Raw genomic sequence first — 27223 nt, forward strand, 5'->3', positions numbered from 1 at the left:
ACTCAATGACCACACGATGACCAAATGGTGAGGTATTTGGCACAATTTTTTTACTCAAGGTGAGCTTTTAATATTTCCAATCGAAAGGGATTGAACACATTTCCACAATTGCTCCTGTCATGTTTATTTACAAAAGTCATACATGCGATAGATAGTCAAAATGGCCAAATATTATTGGTTTCAAAATTTTGATAATGTGCTATTAGTCATATCATATTAAAATCAATAATTGATATAATACATCTTATTAACAATACTGAGCGACAACAACATTTGAATCCTCTTTGATACATGCAAATGTGATTGGTCATTGTCGGGACCAAAAGCGACCAAAATGACCACTAGCTCATAAATGGTCATTCAGACTAATATATTTGGAATCATTAATCTACATTAATCTAGAAGTGTCTTAGAATAACATGTAAATGATGGTGAAGTGTCTCATTCCTGAATTTACTGCCCCATATATGTGAGGTTTCCATAAACATTTACTGTGTGGTCAAGGTGGCTAAAATCATGTAAATGACCACAGTGCCATGGTCAAACAACCTTATGTATGCACGATGTAAAGGATTTTATCACAATTATCGACACTCTTCACCGATTATTGGTAGCTCATGCTGATAATGATACTGACCAGCATTTGAGCCCTTTTTGACTCATCAAAGCATGCAAGGTCTCTCTCTTAGCTGATCTCTCCACTAATTGGAGATTCCTAGGGTCCATGGTCACTGGTCAATATTGAGGGAAACGTGGTCAAAATGACCACAGGGTCCAATAGTTATGGTCTGTGTGGAATAATTTCATTAACTTCCACCAAGAAGCTTTCAAACTTCCCCATTTAACAATAATTGATGTTAATATTAATGCAATCCAAAATTTCTCACCATGTTCGATATCACCTGAATTAACATACACAATGAGCAGGGCTGGCCGGGGGGTCAAGGTGGCCAAAATGACCAAGGTAGTCAACTTTGGGGATGCTCAATTTTAAGGATTCATTCACCAGTGTTGGGTATTACAGCACACCCTTGTTAAGATTCTGGTAACATTCGAAGTATTTCTGGATAAATTGAACTGTTATTGGCCATTTTAAGGGCAGTAACTGGCCAAAATAACCTAAAGCTGTTAAATAGGGTCATTAAGACTGATATATTTGGAATCAGCATCACATTTTACATAAGATGAACTTTTGAATGCATTTCCATTTTATATGGGAAGAAGATAAAACACGCTGAAGACCTAAAATTCCTGTCTATGAGCAGTTTATTATATGCAAAACTGCGTGAATGGTCAGTTGTGGCTAAAGTACGCCAAGTAACCCTCATAGGTCAAAACTGATGGAACAAATTGCATGAGGTCAAAATACTTTTGAGATGTTTAATTTCAAGGATTACTACACCAATGTTAGGTGTCACAGTATGCCCTTGTAACGATTCTGGTAACATTCAAAGTATTTTTGGATAAATTGAACTGATGTCATTGGTCATTTTAAGGGTCATAAGTGGCCAAAATGACCTTAAACTATTAAATTGGGTCATTTAGACTGATACATTTGGAATCAGCATCACATTTTACATAAGATGAACTTTTGCATGCATTTTCATTTTATATGGGAAGAAGATAAAACACGCTGAAGACCTGAAATTCCTGTCTATGTGCAGTTTATTATATGCAAAACTGCGTGAATGGTCAGTTGTGGCTAAAGTACGCCAAGTAACCCTCATAGGTCAAAACTGATGGAACAAATTGCATGAGGTCAAAATACTTTTGAGATGTTTAATTTCAAGGATTACTACACCAATGTTAGGTGTCAGAGTATGCCCTTGTAACGATTCTGGTAACATTCAAAGTATTTTTGGATAAATTGAACTGATGTCATTGGTCATTTTAAGGGTCATAAGTGGCCAAAATGACCTTAAACTATTAAATTGGGTCATTTAGACTGATACATTTGGAATCAGCATCACATTTTACATAAGATGAACTTTTGCATGCATTTTCATTTTATATGGGAAGAAGATAAAACACGCTGAAGACCTGAAATTCCTGTCTATGTGCAGTTTATTATATGCAAAACTGCGTGAATGGTCAGTTGTGGCTAAAGTACGCCAAGTAACCCTCATAGGTCAAAACTGATGGAACAAATTGCATGAGGTCAAAATACTTTTGAGATGTTTAATTTCAAGGATTACTACACCAATGTTAGGTGTCACAGTATGCCCTTGTAACGATTCTGGTAACATTCAAAGTATTTTTGATAAATTGAACTGATGTCATTGGTCATTTTAAGGGTCATAAGTGGCCAAAATGACCTTAAACTATTAAATTGGGTCATTTAGACTGATACATTTGGAATCAGCATCACATTTTACATAAGATGAACTTTTGCATGCATTTTCATTTTATATGGGAAGAAGATAAAACACGCTGAAGACCTGAAATTCCTGTCTATGTGCAGTTTATTATATGCAAAACTGCGTGAATGGTCAGTTGTGGCTAAAGTACGCCAAGTAACCCTCATAGGTCAAAACTGATGGAATAAATTGCATGTGGTCAAAATACTTTTGAGATGTTCATTTTCAAGGATTAATACACCAATGTTAGGTGTCACAGTATGCCCTTGTAACGATTCTGGAAACATTCAGAGTATTTTTGGATAATTGAACTGATGTCATTGGTCATTTTAAGGGTCATAAGTGGCCAAAATGACCTTCAACTGTTAAATAGGGTCATTTAGACTGATATATTTGGAATCAGCATAAAATTTTACACATGAAGGACATTTAAATGCATTCTCATTTTATAAGGGAAGAAGAAAAAACATGCTGAAGACCTCAATTTCCTGCCTATTTGAACAGTTAATAATGCAAATTGCGCGAATGGTCAGTTATGTCTAAAGTACCCAAAATGACCCTCATAGGTCAAAACTGACGGAATAAATTACATGAGGTTGATGGTTACGATCCAGCGCACATTTTGAAAATAAATGTGGATTTCTAAAAACATCCAGTCGTAGCTCTGATCAGTATTTGTAACACATTTCGGCCAAAAAATCATGAAAATTTTCATTTTGGCCAAATTATGGCCAAAATGACCACTGCTATTGTGATTTGGCAAATGAAAGCACTTTATCTGGAATCTGTGTGCATTTTTACTTAAGATAGACCCTTTTAATTGCATGTGGCTACAAAAGCAGTCTGTTCAGGGACCATTTTCCAAAGAGTGGTCAAAATGGTCAGTTTTGGCCAAAATTTGGCCAAAATGACCAAAATGGCGTGAGTACGGTCAATAAGAGTGGCATTTTTGGAATCAGCGCACAATTTTACCCCGGATAAGCTTGTCAAACCTTCCCCACCAAAAATTCTGAATAAAGCCCCCTGGCTCCTAGACTATATTGTTTGTCTGTCTGTGTGTGTGAGGCGTGTGTGTGTGTTGGGAACACTCCACGTCATGTCATTTCGTCCAATGACCATGTCGTCTAAATGCCGTTTGGTCCAATATCATTTCGTTCAATAGTCATTTCGTCTAAAAGCTGGTTAGTCTAAGAGCCACTTCGTCCAAAAGCCACTTCGTCTAAGAGCCATTTCGTCCAATAGCCACTTCGTTTAAGATCCACTTCGTGCAAAGCCACTTCGTCTAAACGCAATTTCGTCTAAATGCCACTTCGTTTATAGACACTTCTTCTAAAGGCCATTTCGTCCAATATCCAGTTCGTCTAACGTCATTGCCAGTTGGTCCAATTGCCAGTTGATCCACATGGTCCAATTGACAATTCGTCAAATACCCTTGATCAAATTCCCACTTGCTCTAATAACCGTTACTGGGGACAGGCGCAGATCCAGGGGATGAATGCCCACCCCCGTTAAAAAGCAAAAGAAACACATCACAATATAGGATGAACAATAATTATTTAGACGCAAATAACGATTTATTGACCTGATTTTAATAACCGTATCTGTGACGCATTCAGCTTATGGCCAGTTTTCTCCAGTTTGATCACTTTTGGTGCTGCAATTTATTCTCCTTATGAATATTACATCATGTGAACTTTCTCTATCCAATAATGTGAAACCAAGGCTGATGCTGTTGTGAATTTACAATTAAATTTGTGTCATATCTCTAGGCCTACATATCTCTGCATCCCTGAAGCTTAACTCTTGTGATATTTAAGAACAACAAAACAAAATATATGTATTATCTTCAATTTCTCCCGAGTCCGTTAACGTTTTATTTTATTCTCCATAGTTATCCAATAAATGTAAGCAAATATTGGAGATTCCATTGTTATTTTGTTTAGCCTCATTCGATTTCTTTGTCTCTGATGCCAAAATAAAGCCGATGATATTGGGCGGAGTAATGTTCATTAAATAATTAATGTTTTTGAGGTGCTAATTTTTGGTTTTGAATGTATCATTTGTTTTGAATATTGCTGGGGGTAGTATTGGTCAATTGCTCTCTCCCCTTCCCTCTCTCTCTCCCCCCTCTCTTTCTTGCGCAAGTTATTTGGACATGAAATTATTAGTATTTATGTGTTTGTAATCCATGGAATTATAAACTTGTTTGTTCTTGATTTGTATGTTTTATTTGTATTTCTTTTTGCATTTGAAAAAAATGACAAGCGAGAAATCATTTTAGGAAAACAATAAAATTTTCAGTTTTGGGATCTGTAGGAAAAAAATTAATGTACAAGTGTATATCTGACATTGGGAAAGTCAATTACTTTCACAAGTGGAAATTGGATGAAATGGCTCTTAGACAAACTGCATGGGCTTTGGACGAAATGACTCTTAGATGAAGTGGCTTTTGGACAAAATGACTCTTAGATGAAGTGGCTTTTGGACAAAATGACTCTTAGATGAAGTGGCTTTTGGACAAAATGACTCTTAGATGAAGTGGCTTTTGGACAAAATGATTCTTAGATGAAGTGGCTTTTGGACAAAATGATTCTTAGATGAAGTGGCTTTTGGACAAAATGATTCTTAGATGAAGTGGCTTTTGGACAAAATGACTCTTAGACCATAATAGGTCCATGCTTAGAGTAACTGGCTATTGGACGAAATGGTTATTGAGCACAGTAATATTGGACTAAACAGCATTAGACGACATAGTCAATAAACGAAATGGCATGAAATTTATTCAAATTCCATTCAATAAGAAACACAAGATACAATATCAGAGAAGTACATAATTGATAACAAAGCAATTTAACATACATAAATACAAAATGAAATTTAGGAGACTGCAAACGACCGAAAGGTCTTAACGAGGCAGACCCCGAGTGCCATCATTGCGATACATTCATTGGCAAAGGTTAAAATGATGACATGAAAAAAGTACGGATGTCCTCTTACCCCCCCCCCCTCCCTCATCGGGAACTGGAAACCAGTCTAACAATATATAAATGATCTAAATACAATTTAAGAAAATTTATGAGTCATATGATGATATAATTATGTTTTTTAGCTGACGTTTAAAAGAATAAAGCGAAGAACATTCTTTTATTTCACCAGGCAGTATGTGCCAGACATCGGGTCCTCTATGTCTAATGGATTTATAAGCAAGTAATGTTTTGGGATTACTAAGATGAAAATTGTTGGAACCTCTAGTATTGTGTTCATGGATGTGGGTATTGCGTATATTGAATTGATTACTTGGAACCAAGTGATTAGCATAATTGAACATAAAATTTGCAGTTTGTAAGATATTGATATCAGATATTTTCAATATGTTCAGTTTTTTGAAAATTGGATCAGTATGGGCTAAGTAAGGAGAACCTGTGCAAATTCTTATGGCTCTTTTCTGCAGTAACAATAAGGAATTAACATTTCTTTTTGTTCCATAACCCCACGCAATATTACCATAAGATAGATAAGATATTATGAAAGAATTGTACAATAGACTTTGGCATTAACGTATCTTTAAGTTTAAACATACCAATAATTCTAGAAATATGAGTTCTTCGATGCTGAAAAAGGCAAATTCCAGTTTAAATGTTGATAAAGAATAACACCAAGAAATTTAACATTAGTTTTCCTTTCAATTAGGGTATTGTCTATTAAGATTTGGCACTGGTCTTCTATAATATTTTTGTTTGGGTTGTGAAATATAATAAGATTTGTTTTACTGAGGTTGAGAGGTAACTTATTACATTGTAGTCAATTAGTTAGTGTACGCAATTCTACATTGATAGTGACGATCATTTGATCAAAATCAAGATGAGAGTATAGCAGTGTCGTATCATCTGCAAATAACACATGCTAAGCATTTCAGAAGACTTTACAATGTCGTTTATATATATTATAAAAAGAAGCAGCCCAAGTATGGATCCTTGTGAGACGCCACACTGGAGCTCTAAAATTTTTGATTTATGTAAGTCGACCTCAGTGTATTGAATTCTATTTTTTAAATAATCTTTAAACCATGCAAGAAGCATACCCCTTATACCATAACATTCGAATGTATGTATTAAAATTGAGTGATCGAGCGTGTCGAACGCTTTTGAAAGGTCCAAAAATAATCCAGTCATATATTGTTATTTTTTGCAAGGGATTTAGTTATTCTATCGTATAAGTCCAAAACTGCTAATTCCGTTGAATGTTGTCTCCTAAAACCATATTAGGCGGTGCAAAATAATTTGTTTTTTTCTAAAAAATTATATACCTGGTTATGGATTATTCTTTCAAAGATTTTAGATAGAGAGGGTAAGAAAGATATAGGTCGGTAATTTACAGATTGGATCCGATTTCCCTTTTTGAATATTGGTATGACACTTTGAAAGAATTCGGATAGCATCCGAGAGACAATGATAAATTAAAAATATGACATAGTGGATCGGCTATAAAGAGAAATATTTGTTTTAAGATAAATGAGTTAATATCGTCATGACCACAAGTTTTTGTATTTTTAAGGGATTTTACTATGGATATAACTTCATGTGGTGTTACGGGTTTGATAAATATCGAATTTTTAGCTCGTTCAAGTAAAAAATCTTTAAAAGAGTGCTCATTGGTTATAAAAGTTTATGAGAACGTTAGCCCTATATATGTTTACAAAATATTTGTTTAAGATGTTTACAATTTTCTGTGGGTCACGTGTCTTTTCTTTTTCAGAGTACATTTCTTTTGTGAATTCTGTTCTTTTACCCCTACCTAAGATATTGTTTAAGATGGACCGAATAGCAGACATATTTCCCGACACTCTTTTGAGTTTATATGTATAATACATTTTGCGTGATGCTCAAATAACGGCTGTTAGTTTGTCACGATAAGCCTTGAATTTGTTATGTTGGACGGTATTGCTAGGATAGCGTATATACAACTTATAAACTTTTTTCGGATAGAATTCATTATCGCATATAGTAATCCAAGGATTATGAATACCATTTTTTCTTTTCTTTTCGAGCAAACAAGGTATAGTTTTATCAAATTATTCCTTAACTTTTTGAAGAAAAAGGTCATATGCTATGTTCACATCATGTGTTTCTTGAAATATATCTGACAGGTTTGTTTTATAAGATTGATTTAAAGGAGTTTTACATTTTCGATTGGATATTGTCTATTAAAGTATTCATTACATTCACATCGTTTCCCTTGTGTTTTTCTTGATATTGTAAAAATAGGAAGGTGATCTGATATATCAGAGTATAAAATACCACTTTGGAAATCTTCTTTTACAATATTTGTGAATATGTTATCTAAGAGCGTTGCGGATATCGGGGATTTTCTGGTAGGTATATCTATGTTAATGGATAGAGGGCGTAACTATTCAGAAACGACATGAAAGTATTATAAGACTGGTCATTTTTTGTAAGAGAGTTTATATTAAAGTCACCCATTAGACCAACATGTTTGCCACCTTTCGAAAAATTACTGATACATGATTGTAATTGATGAGTAAATGATTCAATATTCGTACAGGGTGGACGATATGCTACACCTACAATTACATTTTTTTACATTTGACATTGGTAATTTCTACAAAAAGCATCTCAAAGTCTGGTGATTCGGACAGAGGGGTCATTAATTGAAAGGAAATATCTTCTTTTACATATATTACTACGCCTCCTCCACGTCCATGTAATCTGTCCGACTTAATAAAGTAGGAGAATTAGGGTTTAACCATGATTCACTTACTCCAATGATGGATAACAAATTGTTCAGGGATTTAAGTAGATTAGACACATTGTCAAAGTTGCGACTTAAACTCCGGGCATTTAAATGTAGTGAGCTGAAATAAGACTTGTTGTTATTATGACAGGAGTACAAAACTCATCGGGTAAATAATAGTTGCATTCATTAGATTTGAGTTCTTCTTCAGATAAAGACATGTTAAGGATTTACATTGTTCATTTATGCAGTACACTACAGTGCGTATCAAAAAAGAGTTTACACTTTGAAAAAGCTCTGGGAATTAAAAAAATATACAACATTCAGGTAATTTTTTGACATATAATCTTGGGTTAGGGTCTCATCTATCACATGAAAGTAAAAGTTTTGACAGAATGTTACACTTGAGTGAGCACTGTCCATTTTTGTAAAGCTCGCAGAAATCTGTTTGCGCAGAAATGCTCGTTTTCACGCTGTGTAAAGGGGAAAGGGCGAAATTAAACTTACATTGCGAAACATTTCTCTTACATTTCCCTTGCACTTTCAGTCAATTGAAATAAAACGGATACATTCAACCATTTTGTAACAATTTCCACCTAAATTGAAATTTCAACACTTAGTAAGCACCTTCACCATTTTTGTGCCAGCTGGATCTGAGGACATAACTAAATCTGAAGAAAAGTTAAAATCAGACATCTCTAGCATGACTAAGTTTTTATCATTTAAAGTGGGTTTACATTTCATTTTTCATTTAATACTTGTTTCTCCACACTTTTCCCAAGCTTGGAAATGATTAACACAATGAAAATCAAGCCTAAGTTATCTCATGTAAATCACAGCTCAGTGTAAAGCAAATATCGTCACGATGGCCTCGGTGTGTGGGGAAGTGGGATGGGGCGCAATGCACTCTTCGGAGGGTTTTGGGAAAGGAAACAAGTTTTAAAAAGTTAAAGAGATCTTCAAATCAATTTTACTAGCTAAATTCCACGTGTTCTTCATGATTAATGTCTACTTTTATTTGCATAACTATTTCAAAGTTCTGCGCAAATGATTTTTCACCAGCTTTTCAAAAGTAAGTGGTGCTCACTCAAGCGGAAATATTTTTCGACAGTTATATCGTCATTTGATTAAGTGGATCTGTACCAATGTTAAAATGTGGAAAATCTTCAGGATATTCCAAATGTACAATTTTACAGGATTTTTTCTAAGTGTAAACCTTTTTTTGATACGCACTGTACTATTGTAAAAACACTAGCATTGATATCTAACTACATGAGTGATTGATTGATTGATTGATTGAAGGATTTTATTAAAGATATCCATTCTCGCAGTCCAAAGACTAAATTGCAATGGTTACATGATATTAAAGTTGTAATGGCAATTGTTACAACATGACTTTGAAAAACTAAATACACGGGAAAACATATATAGAAGCCCATTAAAGATACAGAATAATAATACAGAATATGTACACACTAAGCAAAAATAAAAACAATATAATGGTTTAAAATAATGATGTTTAATATAAGAGTATAAAACAATTATATCTTGTATAGTGTATAAACAATTTGGATAATCTGGAGGGAAATTCGTCAATTCTGAGTTTGCCTTCAGCAAATATATAGTCACATGATATATATTTCATTTATTTATTCCAAATTCTCATTAAAAATCATACAAATCAAAGAACACACTACATACAAATAAAGATACAAAAGATAGAAATACATATAAAATAAACGAGAATATGAAAGAGCCAGCATAGGTCAATGGCCTTTCTAAGGCTGGGCTCCTGAGACCATAATTACAATCATAATAATCATAGAAGAGAGAGATAGAGAGAAAGAATGTACTGTTAACATATAAGTCAATGGGTGGAAAATAAGGCAATTACAACTTATTTATAGATTTAACTATAGGCATCAATAAGGATTTTTATAGCTGTTTTTTTAAATAGGCAAGAGATGGACATAAGATGATGGGCATCTCTTTATTTCTCTAGATAGTGTGTTCCATGAAATAACTCCAGCATATTTTACAGATTTTTTTTTCTAGAAAATTAATAATTCAACAGAAGTAAATATAAATCACTAGATTGTCTTGTTGAGTAATTATGAATGGATTAAGTACTTTGTGAATATTGAAGGAGGCAACTGGTGCTCAAACATAAAAGATGATATTTATAAATTGTAAATATAAACACATTTAAGCACATTAAACTTGTAGAATAGTGGTCCATATGGTGTTCTTGTGTGTGTGTTATCAATTGCTCGTAATGCTCTTTTCTGTAAAGACTCTATTTAAATGTGTTTGAGCACAGCTTCCCCAGGTCATTGTTCAGTAAGTTAAAGTAGTAAAATTGTTGCATTATTAATGTATTATAAAATTTGACGTGGTATAAAACGTCTTATTCTAAATATAACGCCAATAGCACAAGATATTCTCTGTAAAATCACATTTACATGAGAAGACCATTACAGGTTTTCATCAAGAGTGATTCCAAGAAAATTAATTGTAGAAACTTAACTTGTATCATCCGCAAAAATGATAGGGAACAGTTGGTGACTAGCATATTGGACATCAATGAGAGGCCGAGGATTGAACCTTGCGAAACGCCTGTGTTTATAATGGAGAATTTATACCACTGATGGATGCAAACTGTAGTCTGTTACTCAAATAACTCTTAAACCATTCGTAGTGGGTCTTAGACTATTCTGATTTTAGACCAACTTAGATTAGACAAAATTAAGAGTAAACCAAATTGGTTTAGTCGATGCAGTTACAGGGTATTTTATATTTGTTTAAATGCAATGAATTAGTACAGACAACTGAGCGAATTTAATGATCCGAGAAGTTACCGAAATGTGCCGTCAATGTGCTGCACATTTTGGTAAATTTACCAAAATGTGTTGTAACTAAATTAAGGCACATTCTGGCAACTGCACATTTTGGTAAATTACTAAAAATGTGCCGTAATGTTCAAGGAGAGTGTTCTATAACATTTAAAAAAAATGCTATATTGTCGAACTACTAGCGTAAATCGGACTAAATAATACTGTCCCCGTTAATAACTATTGTTTTTTTTTTCTCTTAGACATACATGGCCAGGTGACTCTATCCGGCTAAATAACTGATCAACTTTGTTTCATTTTTGGTATTCCAATTACTATTCATCGTCATATATTTATATTGAGATCTAATAGACAACTAAAGATATAAATAATAATAATAATATTGTACATATATAGCGCATAATATTGGTAATCTCTATGCGCTTAACAAATTAATTATCTATTACATAAGAGATCAAATTATTAATATGGTTTTCATTAAAAAATAAAATATTCTACATTAAACTAAGTATTGTGCTACATTGTAATAAACATTATATTTACATATATCATTACATTGTATTATTTTGGTACTAAACATATTGAATAAAACTATTTTAAACTATATTACGCTACAACAATGAAAAAAGATCTTGATTGATATCTTGAAATGAGCTGTTGAAGTGGATTCACGTAGTTGAGGTGCATGGTAGAGAGTTCCATAGATGTAACATATATCCTGAATTCAACACTACATTGTACTTAAGCTCATACGTAATAAATTCATTTACTTTCATTTAAAATTATATTCTTTGTGTACAAGGAAATATGTGGACCTAATGCAATAAGAATCTACATTTCCTTTCCTTTTCATTCCTTTTTTTACAGAAGTTTACTCCTATTTCAACATGTTATCTGTTTACATGTATTTATGAATGGCCATTCCAGATGTCACCAAATGTTTATTGTGATTTATATGTATATTGGACTGACACTTGCTAGGAAGAAAAGCTTGTCAAAAGTTGTTTTTTATTAAATCTAATGTAGGGAGCCATGGTTTCACAATGATGTGTAAAATCATAAGTGCCTAGTGAAGCATAGTGTGTTTTATCATCTGTCATGTAGCTGGTTCTACTGAAAATGTTTGTATTTTGTAATTAGGCATCTTTTAAAGTGATGTGCCATGCGGTATTTGGTTGAGGGTAATGGCAATACATATATGACAAATTGATCTGTATATTGTTGTATTATGCACATAACTTTTTAAGACATCAGTTTGTCTTAAAATCCTGAATAATGTATTTTTGTTCACAATTGAAGTGGATGTAAAGATTATACTATTCTGATACACTGAGCCAGGGTGGAGCAATTAACAGTCAAGTATTCACAGAGTTCTTCACCACTCATGTTTTTGCCTCACATAGAGCATCGGAGAGGACCGGAGGAATATGCCATTCTCCTCTACGACTGCCGCAAGAGCCACATCGGGATACCACTCATTGAGGAAGCAAGGAAGAACAACATAATTCTCTTTCTCCTATACCACCGCACACCTCTCACCTCCAACCTCTTGATGTCGGCTGCTTTGGCCCAATGAAGCAGCATTACAACATCCAGTGCGCTTCATTTCTGGCAGAACACCCAGGAGAGGTGGTGTCAAGGTTCTCTGTAACAAAGCTGATGTCTGCCGCATACCTCAATTCAATGACGGCAAAGAATCTCCAAGCTGCCTTGAAGAAGTCCGGCATTTATCCATACAACAGGGATGCTGTGGATTAGGGCTACCCAACCAAGCACCGTGACATGTGCGACCGCTGAAGTCCCAGAGATGCCAGAAGGCTGCACACCTTAACAAATGCTATTCCATAAGAGACCTTCACCGCCTGAGTGAAGACAAGGAAGCGCCGATCATCTCCTACGTATGACTTATGAGGCTGGTGGTGTTGCCATTACAAAAAATGGCATTTTCCTCAAGATCTTTCGGGAATAGTTAGGATCGAGAGGACACCAGAAGATCAGCAAAGGTGGAAAGAAGAAGACACCATCAATCACTCAAAACGACAACTGTGATCCTGACACAAGCAAACAATTAATATCAATTCAAGGGCACTCTATACCTCACTAATTCCAGCCGAGACTTCCTCAGACAAAGATGAGGAAGACCAATGTTGCCAATGTCACAGGCTATCACCACTACGTGAGAGATTACCTGGAATCATTGTGACTGAACTGGGGCCAGTGTGACGCATGCAGCCACTGGGTACATCTGAAATTCTGTACCCCAACAGAGAGTGTCAAGGGCTCGGATTTCTTGTGCCCATGTTGCGTCAGCAACCGAGAGCAGTAGCAACGGCTTGCGGTACTGTATGTAAAATGTGAATAAATGTAAATGTATAGATATGTAAATACATAAATATGTCAACATATAAATATGTGAATATGCAAATATGTGAATATGCAAATATATATATATATTATGTAACAATATAAAAATGTTAATATTGAAATGTTTATATTGTTTACAATATTACTCATCAGATGAATTGATGCTGGAAAATATGGAATAGTAAATTTGAAGCTAAAAGACATTGCCCAGGGCAAAAGCAGGAAAAAATATTTTCTTGTGTTTTTATTTGTTAAAAAACATTTACTATCTAAAAACAGTTTAATTTAACTTAGAGGGGGTTTATATAGAAAGATATGCATAGAGATATCATGGTTATGGAGAGAAACAACACGAAAATAAAAAAATAAAAGATAAAGATATATGAAGGTGGATGAAAGACAGAGAGAGAGAGGGGGGGGGGGAGAAGAAGCTAGGGAGCTAGGGAAGCTTTAATTGAGATAAAAACGACAGTTTAAAAGTGGATTGATTGAGTGAGTGAGTGATCGGATATTGATTTGATGGGAAAGGGATTGAAGGAGTAAATATTTATCGAAAGGGGGAGGAGAGAGAGAGGGAGAGGGAGGGGGGAGTATGAATACAGAGCTGAGGTCAAAAGGAGAAGGAAGACGGACATTTGACATGGATCAAAATTTCAATTCTGTTTATCTGCGATCAGACACCATACCGTACGGTTATTCTGAGTGCATGCACTGTGCATGTGATACGGTCAAGATGCGTACTGTATAAGGCCCCTTTCAAAACGACGACGATCTTGAAAAAGACTGCAGAATTCTTAATTCAGTAAGTCTTTGCTAATTTTATTTTAGAGGTATGTTTTTGAGAATATTAAGCCCAAAATGAAATGGTTTGTTTAAAATGAATTCCTCTTGTCATCTTTCATCTGAAGAAAACCAAGTGCGTAGCTTAGGCCGTAGTTAGCATACACACATTGTACGACTACGAGGTTAGTACCGGTATGGTAATAATATTAATAATAGCACTCGTTCAATGAACATGATGAACAAGGTGGGTAATAATAGTAGTTTAGGAAATTGGCAAAGCCGATCTAATATTTATATAAAAGTTAGGTCCTACCTTAAATTCTTGCTCGCCAGAGGATCCAGCCGCTCAGGTAAATTTCACAAATCCAGTGACAAGAAATATATACACTTCACAATTTCAAATAGATTAGAAAAAGGGACAGACGTCACAAAATGTCTCGCGAAGTAATGAGCTCATTAAGTATGCAGAGAATATAAACTTCGAAGGAGTGGAGGTGACGGTATGAAGTAAGAATTGAAAAAGATAGAGAAATGAGTATAAAATGATCCTCCACAAGATTTGGTTCGATCCTCACTAGCAGCTGGATGAGATGGTCAGCATGAGTGGTTAGGACGAAGGCAGAGAGTAGAGTGATGATGTGGTAGAGAAAACAAGTTGTTTTTACCAACATCAGAAAAGGTGAAAACAAAGAAATAAGCGCCAAAAAGGGGGCAAAACACAGTTGAGAAGAACAAAGAAGAGAGAAGCAGACTGTGATAAGTAAACATGCAAGCATCTCTGTAGTGATGAAGTATACCTGCAAGTTCATTGCAATAAACAAGGAACAATGAAAGGATGTTTGCTCCAAGTCTAGGACAAAAGAAAGGTTGTTTCTTAATATAAGAATGTGTTTGCCAAGTAGATTTGGGCAGGAAATGAGGTGCCTTGTTCTGTGCAAGTAAAGTATAGTACATTGCACATGGCAGAACCAAGTTAGAATATAGATATGAAATTGGAAATAAAAGAAAGAATTTATATACATGAACAGAATATTGAAATATAAATGAAAATATATACAAGGAAAGAATATATAGATATATAAAAAGATATAGTCAAGTCACTACAGTAGCTCCCCCCTAGATTTGTACCGAATAGAGATGTAGTAACAAATCGACAAGGGAAAGTAAAAGGGAACTTGGCTATATAAAACAAGAAAATAAAAGGACTGGAAACATTAGTGAATTTTGAGACATGTTTCAACCGTCTCCGAAAAATTGAACGTACTTGGCAGGAAACCTTACATGGCGACCAGAACGGGTCTTACGAATTTCGGGAGGCGTATGCTTGTCATCAGAATCCCCTGCCAAGTCCGTGGAGTTGGATTGTTGATGAACTTGGTCAGGTGGATTTTGATGAGAAGATGAAGGAGTGATAGCATCCTGCTCGATGAAAGCCGGTTTCAGTCTGTCGACACTGACATTTTCATGTTTACCATTATAATCAATGGTGAAAAACTTGTCGGTACGACGGATGACTCGGAAGGGTCCTCTGTAAGGAGGCTGCAATGGCTTTGTAACAGCATCATCTCGTAGAAAGATGTGAGATGAAGAATGGAGTTCAGGATGTACCTGTGTGCGAGTGTGCTGTTTTCGAGTAGGAGTGGGATGTAATTCCCGCATCATTCTCTTTAGTCTGTGGGCATAGTTAGATGGATCATCAGCAGCGTCGAATTGTGAAGGAGCTACAAATTGTGCAGGTAGAGTGACTGTAGTCCCAAACACAAGTTCTGCTGCAGAGCATCCAATGTCAGCCTTGATTGCTGTGCGTATACCCAGCAAGACTAAAGGGAGTGACTCAGTCCAACGGACCTTGTTATGAGCTTTGAGAGAAGCTTTTAGTTGGCGATGAAAACGCTCCACTAAACCATTTGCGGCAGGATGGTATGCTGTTGTGCGGATGCGTTTAGTGCCAAGGAGGTTGGTGAGTGCGAGAAAAAGTGCTGACTCAAATTGCCTACCTCTGTCTGTTGTGATGGTAGTAGGTGCGCCAAACACTGCTACCCACCTGGCCACAAATGCACGTGCTACCGTCTCCGCAGTGATGTCTGGGATAGGGATAGCTTCTGGCCATCTAGTGTAGCGATCAACACAAGTGAGAAGGTAATTGTTGCCCTCTGATGAAGGAAGCGGGCCAACGAGGTCAATGTGCACATGAGAGAAACGTGCATCAGGTGAAGTGAAAGTACCAAGTGGTGCTTTGGTGTGTCGATGTACTTTACACTTTTGACACTCGAGACATGATTTGGCCCATTTCCTGACATCAGCGTTGATGCTAGGCCAAACAAAGCGTTCTGTAATGAGCTTTTGAGTAGCTTTGATTCCTGGATGAGAAAGTCCATGAAGGGAATCAAAGATAGCTCTTCTGTGTTTGACTGGAACTAGAGGCCTGGCAGTACCAGTTGATATATCGCACAGAACAGTAGTGGTAGAACCTGGGAGAGCAATTGACTTGAGTTGAAGTGAGGAGTCTTTCACCTCAGTTTCATCTTCCTGATCTCTTGCGATGGCCGCAAAGTCTATTATGGAGGACGAATCAACTCTGTCAATATACAGACGAGAGAGGGCGTCTGCTGCTGTGTTCGCCTTGCCTGATATGTGCTGAATATCAGAGGTAAACTGCGAAATGAAATCAAGTTGTCGGATTTCTCGTGGCGAATGCCTATCCGGTTTCGACTTGAGTGCATGGGTGAGAGGTTTGTGGTCAGTGTAGATAGTAAATGACCTACCTTCAAGGAGATGACGGAAGTGCTTGATGCCCAGATATGCTGCAAGCAACTCCCTACCAAAAGTGCTGTATTTGGTCTCAGCTGGTTGTAACCTCTTAGAGAAGAAAGCCAGAGGTTGCCAAACTCCATCCACTTGTTGTTGGATGGCTCCCCCAACTCCTACGTCAGATGCGTCAACTAGGAGGCACAAGGGAACATCAGTGCGAGGGTGCACAAGAACAGTAGAATTAGCCAACTGATCTTTAGCATGATTGAAAGCAAGAAGCTCTTTCTCTCCCAGATCAATTGGCATGTTCTTTTTTGTTCTGTTTTTCAACAGATCAGTCAGAGGTTGCAGCATTTCTGCACAATGAGGAATGAACCGCCTGTAGAAGTTGACCAATCCCAGAAATTCTCGAAGTTTGGTAAGTGAAGTAGGGGCGGGAAAATCACGGATGATTTTCACTTTGTCGCTAAGAGGTCGGATTCCGGTGGTGTCCACCATATGTCCGAGGAAAGATAGTGATGAAGCACCAAACTGACATTTCGAGGGATTGACAATGATGCCATACTCCTGCAGGCGATCGAATAGCAGACGGAGATGTGTCTCATGTTCATCGTTAGAGGAACTGGCTACCAGTATATCATCAAGATAAACATAGACAAATGGGAGGCCGCGAATGACGGTGTCCATCAACCGCTGGAATGTTTGGGCTGCATTCCGAAGGCCAAATGGCATTCGAACGAATTCGAATAAGCCGAATGGAGTGGTCACGGCAGTCTTGTGAATGTCGCTAGGCTCGACTGGGATCTGATGATATGCCCTAACGAGGTCAATTTTTGAAAAAATTGTCTTACCTGCAAGAGTTGAAGAGAAATCTTGTAAGTGTGGGATAGGGTATCGATCCGGGACCGTGCGAGCGTTGAGCAAGCGATAATCACCACAAGGCCGCCAGTCCCCTGGCGTTTTCTTGGGAACCATGTGCAATGGACTTGACCAGTTACTCTCAGATTGTCGGATAATGCCAAGTTCAAGCATGTGCTCGAACTCTGCCTGGGCAATTCTCTGACGATCTGGAGCAAGACGGCGAGGGCGCGCTGCCGCGGGCGGGCCTCGAGTTGGGATGTGATGCGTGGTAGTATGTTTCACTTCTGAGTGCTTGTAAACCGGTCGTGTGATATCCGGATACTGACGGAGAATGGAGTGAAACCGCTCCGATGAGTCATGTTGAACATACATCGGGCTAATAGTACCAGTATATGAGCCACATCCCTGGACTGTAAGAGTGGTTGTGGTGTCTATCAATCGGCGGTGTTTGATATCCACCAACAGTCCAAATTGGTCAAGAAAATCGGCACCCAAAATCGGCGTGGGTATATCTGTCACAACAAATATCCAGCGGAAAACACGCCGTAAACCGAGATCAAGTGTGAAAGACTTTTGTCCGAAGGTCTTGATCGGCGATCGATTTACAGCCTGCAGTTGGATATTTGTTGCGTCAACCCTAGCCGGTTTCCCCAATTTTGAATGAGGGAAAATGCTCACCTCAGCACCTGTGTCGACGAGAAAGCGTGTACCAGTGTACTTGTCGTTGACAAAGAAAAGGCGACTGGGTTGGGTGCTGCCAAGGGGGTTAGTCGCCGCTATTCCTTGGCGGGACCGTTTCCCTGGGCTTGTTTTGAGAAAGTGCAAGGACCGATGCACTTTTGAGCTCTCCTCCCATGTTTCCAGTGATACCAGCACTGAGGACCTGCATGCTGGTCACTGCGATGCTGGCTGCGCAAAAATGACTTGCGCTGTCGACTGCAAGTCCCTCTCTGGTTTTCCAGCATGGAGCAGGTTAATGCTTGAATCTGCATTGTGAGCTGGTCAACCTGCGCAGAGAGTTGGTCGATTGGAGAAAGGAAAGATTCAGGAGTAGAGGAAACATTAGGGATAGTCATGTTGTAGGAGTAAGAAAAAAAATTGAGAAGTAGAAAGGAAACAGAAATAGCAAAGTGAGAAGCGAGAATAGCGAATTAAGTGAGAGCTGGAGAGGAAGCAAAAATGGCGAAATAAATAGAAGGCGATAAAAGAAAATTAAGGATTCAGGATCACGTCGGGGTCACCAGTTTAGGAAATTGGCAAAGCCGATCTCCTAATATTTATATAAAAGTTAGGTCCTACCTTAAATTCTTGCTCGCCAGAGGATCCAGCCGCTCAGGTAAATTTCACAAATCCAGTGACAAGAAATATATACACTTCACAATTTCAAATAGATTAGAAAAAGGGACAGACGTCACAAAATGTCTCGCGAAGTAATGAGCTCATTAAGTATGCAGAGAATATAAACTTCGAAGGAGTGGAGGTGACGGTATGAAGTAAGAATTGAAAAAGATAGAGAAATGAGTATAAAATGATCCTCCACAAGATTTGGTTCGATCCTCACTAGCAGCTGGATGAGATGGTCAGCATGAGTGGTTAGGACGAAGGCAGAGAGTAGAGTGATGATGTGGTAGAGAAAACAAGTTGTTTTTACCAACATCAGAAAAGGTGAAACAAAGAAATAAGCGCCAAAAAGGGGGCAAAACACAGTTGAGAAGAACAAAGAAGAGAGAAGCAGACTGTGAGAAAAGTAAACATGCAAGCATCTCTGTAGTGATGAAGTATACCTGCAAGTTCATTGCAATAAACAAGGAACAATGAAAGGATGTTTGCTCCAAGTCTAGGACAAAAGAAAGGTTGTTTCTTAATATAAGAATGTGTTTGCCAAGTAGATTTGGGCAGGAAATGAGGTGCCTTGTTCTGTGCAAGTAAAGTATAGTACATTGCACATGGCAGAACCAAGTTAGAATATAGATATGAAATTGGAAATAAAAGAAAGAATTTATATACATGAACAGAATATTGAAATATAAATGAAAATATATACAAGGAAAGAATATATAGATATATAAAAAGATATAGTCAAGTCACTACAGTAGGATGGGGGTCGGGTGTCTGGACACTTTATATCTTTTTGAAGCCTTCTTTTTTGTCTGTTGATTACACTAAAAATATGAATTCATATTCATTACTTGTAATAATTTTCTATTTTGTTTAATATTTCCTAACATTTTGTAGGCCCTACTAATAATTGATGAAACTTCGCTTGTAATTTTTTCAAAATGACATTCTAAAAATAAAATTGATCGTCCGGACACACAACCCGTCTGGATACACAACAACTGGGTATACCCTACACTACTAACCTCATACAAATTACTACAATAGTCAATAGACCGTGTTTGACCCTGGATTTCGAAGTAGTCGGCAAACATCGCTTCATTGCTGAAGTAATATTTGCCGAAACTCATTCTCGCTACACACCAAGGCTCTTGCCGGTAAGTAGCAATACATTACAGAAATATGAAAATAATAATATAATGATAATCATTAAAAAAAAGCAAATTTCGCTTACCTCGGCCTCGAAAGTGACTTCGCTTGTCTCTTCTACGGAAATACAAGGAAGCCCGTTGGTGGCGCTAATAATTTCACAACCTTGATTCAGCTCCTCGGTAATTTTATAACTATCTAAATTCTTTGAATGCGCAATCCTTATGATTAATTTACTAATTATGGGTACCCATGAATGAAATACCTTCAAAAACATAATTAAAGATTATTATTGGTGATGATAACACTTATTTGCAATGAATTTAAAAAGATGACTAATAAAAAAGAAAAGAAAATAATATACGTGCCTGGAAAGAAACCAGCTGTACAAGCTTTAACGCAAATATTCACTACTGAATGACACACGCCGTATAAGCTAAAACAACAACAACAACGAACGTCAATAATACGTATACGGTATCCCAAAGTCTATACTATGAAAAGATTGGACACTTCACGGACTTCGCGTAAATGCCTTGCGTCGATTTGCGTGTAGAAGTAGTGTAGGTGCCTAGTCTTTCCCTTGTCATGTCTTTGATATGAATATAAATCGCGCGCCCTCTATAGGCAAAATTGATATCTGCGCTGATCAGTTTTCATCTCCGTAAAATCTTCACTAAAGATCAAGAAAATATACATGTTTTTTAAAAGAAACTTCAAGAAGTCACGGAAGGATCTAAATGATTCGGTAAGTGTCATAGCAGAATGTGATATATAAAATTATAAGTAATATGTTATGTGGGCAAAAGCCCAGAAACGTTTAACTGTGTCGTGTGTGTTGCGTGCATACGACTGATATATCTTCGCACGCGAGATGCTTTGAACCCATGGATGGCATAGGCCTACAGTCACTGTACAGTGAGTGTTATATTAGACAGCTGGCAGCCGTCTGTTTCGAGGAGTTTTTTAAAATTTCTCCTAGTACACAGACAGCTCGCTATCGTGCAGCCACCATTAGGGGACTTGCAATGCAAAATCCCCTTGTCGGGCCTTTAATTTTTGCCTTTAATGAATAAAAATTTTGAAATGCAAATTAATATTCCCTCATGGTATTAATTGCCAAAAAACAGAGAAAAATCAAGTTAACAGGAACAAAAACAGAGACTTACCTCGGCTGTCGCGCTAATTCACTTCCCCGTTTTATCCGATCTTAAGTACATAAACATATGGCCATTGAGTCCCCTGTACAGATCGCGCTAGAACTTCAGTCTCTGTATTTGGTGAGTGAAGCCAGCGGAGTTCAGCTGAACAACCAACATAACAGAGACCGAAGCTTTTGGTCTAGTGTTATATAAGAACTCAAACGGAGATTCTTGCCATCTGATTGGTTGAAAGGTGTTCAATATTTGATCCATTCTTTACTGCGTGCATTTTGTAATTTTCCATTGCACGGTGACCGAGCATTTTCCATTGACGGTAAGCGCGTTAGCGCTCCCTAATTATCATGTCTACTTACCTGTGTGTGTATGTGTGTTGCCTGTGTGTGTTAACGCGCAGATTAAACTGACTGCGCACTCGACTCAGATCCATGAAGCAATGCGCGTCACAAAACAATGATAGCAAAGGGCTGATAAGCTGTATTGTCGATACATGGTATAATCCACCAACTAGCAATTATCAGAGAAAAGGAGTTGATGGAAACAGGCCAACCTAATCCTTTTTATTCCTTTTTTACATTTTAAAAACTTGTAACTTATATGAGTTATATAAAAAAAATAATGAATGTAAATATTTGTGCAATGGAAAGAATATTTACATTGGATGAAAGATTAAAAGTTCCATTCAACGAGGCGTTAGCCGAGTTGAATGGAACTTTACATCTTTCATCTCATGAAAATATTCTTCCCATTGCACGCATACACATTCATACTTACCTTGCATGTTGTGTGAGTGGCATACAGTGTGAGTGAGGTCCCCCCATAGGCCCATCGTACATCTACCGTAGGGCTAAAAGAAAAAAATGCACTCATTATATGAACTAGGTCATGATATAAACTTGTGTTGAGGGCTAAAAAAGACGAAACGTGAATTGTAGGTCTTGGTTCAAGAACATTTCTTAGATCAAAAACAGCCCCAAGAATTTAGTGTATACACTAAATTTTGGGGATTGTTTTTGATAATACAGTCCTGAAACAATCTGGAACTATATTATAATTAAAGTCTTTTCTATCGGTGATGATAAGCAAGCAGTCAATAAGCCATTGAAAATTGTTCCAACATAACAATTCATATATTCAGATGCTAAATATGGTTGTTGATCATGTTGATCAGCACAAGAAAGTAAGTTACCGTACACAGGTCTGCTTTCGAGAGGAAATCTATTTCTCTGGCTAAACAAAGTTGAAAAGAAAATATGTTGCCATTGCAACGCATCTAACAACGTGTTGCAGGTTGATGCAAAAAGGCGCACAACTCTGCAACCAGCGATGTTACGTAACAATCGCATTACAACACTTGTTCTTTGTTACTCCTCCCTCAGGTTCCCTGTGTGGTGAAATAAGGTTGGCAATGTTTGGCTTATTTTCTCTTTTTATATGGGATAAATGCTGGATTTGTTTACACTGTCAGGTTCTTACAGCTATTCATCATATAACTTGGCTCCCAAGTAATAGTAAATTTGATTCTTAATCTTATTTTTCTTAATTGAAAATAGAGATTGAAAAACTACAATTGTCTTGCCATATTACTTTCCACCAATAGAGGGCGTACACAAAAATATACCCAAATTCACGTGTGCTCTGGTGAATAAAATAATTACTGGTACCACAAGTTACTAATGAAAAATAAACTGCAACTATATCGAAATTTTTTTGGTCACAAAAGTGATGTTTTTTAATTATTTTTTTAATTGTGTGCTGTGTACAGCATTAGCATACGGTACCATTGGCATAGGCTCTAGTCCTACCTGTAGATTCCCCACAGGCAGGATAGCCCTTGGATGGCCTAAATGTACCTAGTCTTGAGGACGCAATGATGATGACTTTAAAAATAATGACATATACTTCTTCATCATTGACATCTTGACACTCTTCTCTTGATGCATAAGAATGACCATTATTTTTAAAGTCATCATCATTGCATCCTCAGGACTATTAATAAATGTACCGGTTCATGTAGTCTGATGTAGTCACATCTACATTCTACACCCTTATAATTGGAGTTTATAATTATTGTAAAATTACATTTTCTTATTTTTGTAGACATCTCGTTCTGAGAGCTGAGTGGACAATCAAGTTGCATTTTCCTTCTGATAGTAAGTACTCAGTTTTCATATTTCAGCCAAAGTAATTAGAAACTATTAACTGGACTTGTCAATAATTTCATTACTAGGGTCCTAGGCCTGCTATTAATTTAATACTATTCTCACATGTCACAAGGTTATTCAATATTGATTTCAGGTTTGAACATGTCTAAATATGAATTTTATCTGTAGAGATTTTCTAAAAAATAATACCATAATGCAAAAATGTTCCTAATTTTGTAGATAATGCTAAATTGATTAATTGCTAATTAGTATGGCAAGTTCGTTACCCCAAGTCTGCACAGTCCCCCTTGTCTGCACACGCGCATCTGCGCGATTCTAGAAAAAGAAGACACGCAAAGAACACAAACTTTACACATGCAACATATAGACAGATATTCATTAAAAAGTCCAACTCAAAATGGTGGGAAAATAATGAATTTTGGGCATTTCATGGGACAATCTCAAAATGCAGCCTTTCTCATTAAAATATCTGAATCGTGTGCAAAGTGAATGGGTGTGCAGACACAGGGTTTCATTTTTTTTTCAATTTGAAAATGACTACCCGAGGTTTTTTCCAAGAAAGTCCTACATTTCTTTCAAATTTTTATGAGATATTTGGTACACTTTCTCATGATAATATAAGGAACATTATCAACAGAAAGATTTTGTAAAATACAGTTACAAAGAAATTCATGTTAAATCTTATCTCAAATCATTAGGTGCGCAGACTTGGGACCACCATTATACACACATGTCCCTGAAGATCTAAATTTTCAAATGCCTTCTCAAAACAGACCAACATATATGTACACATATTACAGATTCTAAAATCTTAATCTTTTAAGAAAATCATAAATATTTTAAGGATGTGTTATAAATTCATAAAATTAGCTACATGTGTAATTGATACTCGTGATTTCATGCAATGCTTTCAAAGAAAATAGTTTTGATCAGACACTACAGGTAAGACATAAGTATTTTGAAATAGAAACTGACAGAAATATCACAAATTAATGAATTGAGCAATTTTCAATAACTGTCATGAAAGTATACATGTGGTACTACATGTACATATTTTCTATTAGCGTTTAAATGTTTGATACGTATTTGCCGCTGCACTCACAGTACATGTAGGTTAGCCCAGATTCCCTCATCTCATCTTCCCTCCCTTGTTGGGGAGGGAAGATTTGTGGATTGGCGCTGATCAGAGATTGGGAGACATGTGCCCTTTATGTTAGCTTTGGAAAAAGGGCACTTCCAAACAACAAGGTCCAATCTGGACTACATGTAAGTGTGAGGTTAGTATGCTATACTAATCTCACACTGAACTGCATTTGGCCCTGGATTTCTTTGTAGTCTGCAAACATTGCTTCATTACAGAAGTAACATTTGCTGATACTTTTTCTCGCTACTCACTGGGGCTCTTTCCGATGAGTAGCCATAACTTCGTAATTTTAGTTCAAAATTTATAAATCAAAATCATATAAAAAAGAGCAAATGAATTAGCGCTAATGAATTTCACAACCTTAATTCAGCTCCTCTGTAGTTTTATAACTGTCTAAAACCCCTTTTAACAGCAATTCTTATAATTATTTGAATAAATATGGGCACCAATAAAAGCAATATCTTCAAAAACATAATGTAAGATTGTTATTGGTGATTACAACACTTTTTTGCAAATAATTCAAAACAATGACTGTTAATTGTTAGACTTATTTGAAAAAATAGAAAAAAAATCTATGCACCTTGGTACGAAACCAGCAGTACAAGCTTTAATCGCTAGAGGGTATTCATTTGTCTCGCAATCTACTATGGTCAACAAGGAAATTCGTGATCACTCTCGCAAAAAGTGTTCACTGGCTTTCTAGGAAATTCCTTGTTGACCATAGTAGATTGCGAGACAAATGAATACCCTCTAGCGATTATTTCAATCCGCAATAATGAACCTATTTAGTACAAGCTTTGTTCGTTTGTCAATAAATGTACCACCAAAGGCTATACAATGAGAAGATTGGACACTTTACGAACTTCAAGTAATTCTAATGATAATAATAATAATAAACAGTACTTGTATAGCGCATATCACAATTATGAATAATGTCTATGTGTTTCCAAAGGACTTGGATATTATTACCCCAGCTGTAGCTTGGCAGCCGTAATTACTAAGAGTACAGCGCACACGCATTTCAAGGAATAAATTCCTGCCAGGTACCCTTTCACCTCAACTGGGTTGAGTGCAGCACAATGTTAATGAATTTCTTGCTGAAGGAAAGTTTGCCATGGCTTTACTTGTAAAATAGTTTAAGTACCTAGTCTTTGCCTTGTAGTGTCTTTGATGTTATAAATCGCGCACCCTCTTTAGGCCAAAAAATGATGTTGCTGTGGTTTTACAGACAGTGACGTCAAGTCAAGATCAAGAAAAGATATCGTTTATTTGGAACAGAACGCCAAAAGTGACTGTCAGGTTTGAGCCAAGAACTTCAACAAAAGAAACTTATAGATCACTGAAATATACTTTTAACTTCCCTTTTTAATCAAGGACTTGTGGAATCTCATCACATTTAACACTTATCCAGTCAATCCAACACCAAACAATCTCACATTGGTTGCACACCGAATATCAAATTATACAAACTTCCAATGGATCAAATTGTTCAACTAATAAATAACACATTAATAAGTGCATCAACTTGCTGGAAAAACAGATTTCAAATTAATCAAGTATCACAGTGTAAAAAATGACAAAGACTACTAATGCCTACATGCATATTGGCCAATATTGTCAAAAGTCAATTGTATTCATGAGTGTCAGTTAAATTCAGTTGCGATGTCCCAAAAGGTTCGTTCATGAACATGTGGTTGAAACTTAGACTGGAAGTGCAAGTTCAGAAATAAACGTTTGTCACCAACTCCATAAGGTTTGTCTATAAAGATGTTGATAGAAACTATCAGAAGCATACGTCACCTATACGCCTTCATCAAACCTACGGTAAGCAGGATCAGAACTGATGACTGAAGAATCAGTAGGGTTCGGCCATGATATACAACAGAACGCGGTCTGGCAGATCGCACAGTTGGCTTTCAAGTTTGGAGCGCTGGCCCAGGCGTTAGCAACTGTCACTAAGTCTCACTAAGTACATCCACAAAGAAGGAGCGTAAGTCCCCTGCCGTTTCACTGAGGTAGCAGGCGATCAAATTCCAATGTCCAATGTTGCTGCCACAAAGGGGCCTCACAAAGGCGTCTCCGGTGTCAAGCCAAGACTCAAAGGGCGTGGCCGAAGTCTAGACAATATCCTCAGTAATAAGAGCTACCTGTAAATCATAACCAATGCTTGCGTGTAACAGTAACCATTCCTTTTATAAATGTCAGTATTCATCATAATACAACAGGATATCACTTATCATACCATAGTAATTATTATTCATAATGCATTTTAACTGCAAGATATTTTATCCACTGCAATTAAGGACAAAGTACATGTAAAGATAATTCAGTGAATTCAGATTTCAATATTCAGAATACACATTTCAAACAGCATTTGTATTATTACTCTCTAACCTGTCTATCTTTCAATTAAAGTGGAAGAAATGTAAGGGTATAATTCAACTTACAACTTGACTTGTGAAAATAGGCCAGAAAGGAAGACACAGGTTCTCTCTCTCCAAAAGTCAATAGGCACAGTGCTTGCCCAAGCTATACAAGAAAGGCAACC

The 27223-nt window shown here is 36.7% G+C and overlaps 1 long non-coding RNA gene across 1 annotated transcript; it reads left to right on the forward strand.

The window, feature by feature from the left end:
• The first annotated feature begins 14043 nt into the window (after nt 1–14043).
• LOC121428214 lies at nt 14044–25952 on the forward strand. Its single transcript, XR_005971746.1, has 3 exons — nt 14044–14126; nt 23467–23519; nt 25904–25952. It is a non-coding gene; the product is annotated as an uncharacterized LOC121428214 (long non-coding RNA).
• The last annotated feature ends 1271 nt before the right edge of the window (nt 25953–27223 follow it).

Source organism: Lytechinus variegatus, chromosome 1, assembly GCF_018143015.1.
Source record: "Lytechinus variegatus isolate NC3 chromosome 1, Lvar_3.0, whole genome shotgun sequence".
NCBI lineage: Eukaryota > Metazoa > Echinodermata > Echinoidea > Temnopleuroida > Toxopneustidae > Lytechinus > Lytechinus variegatus.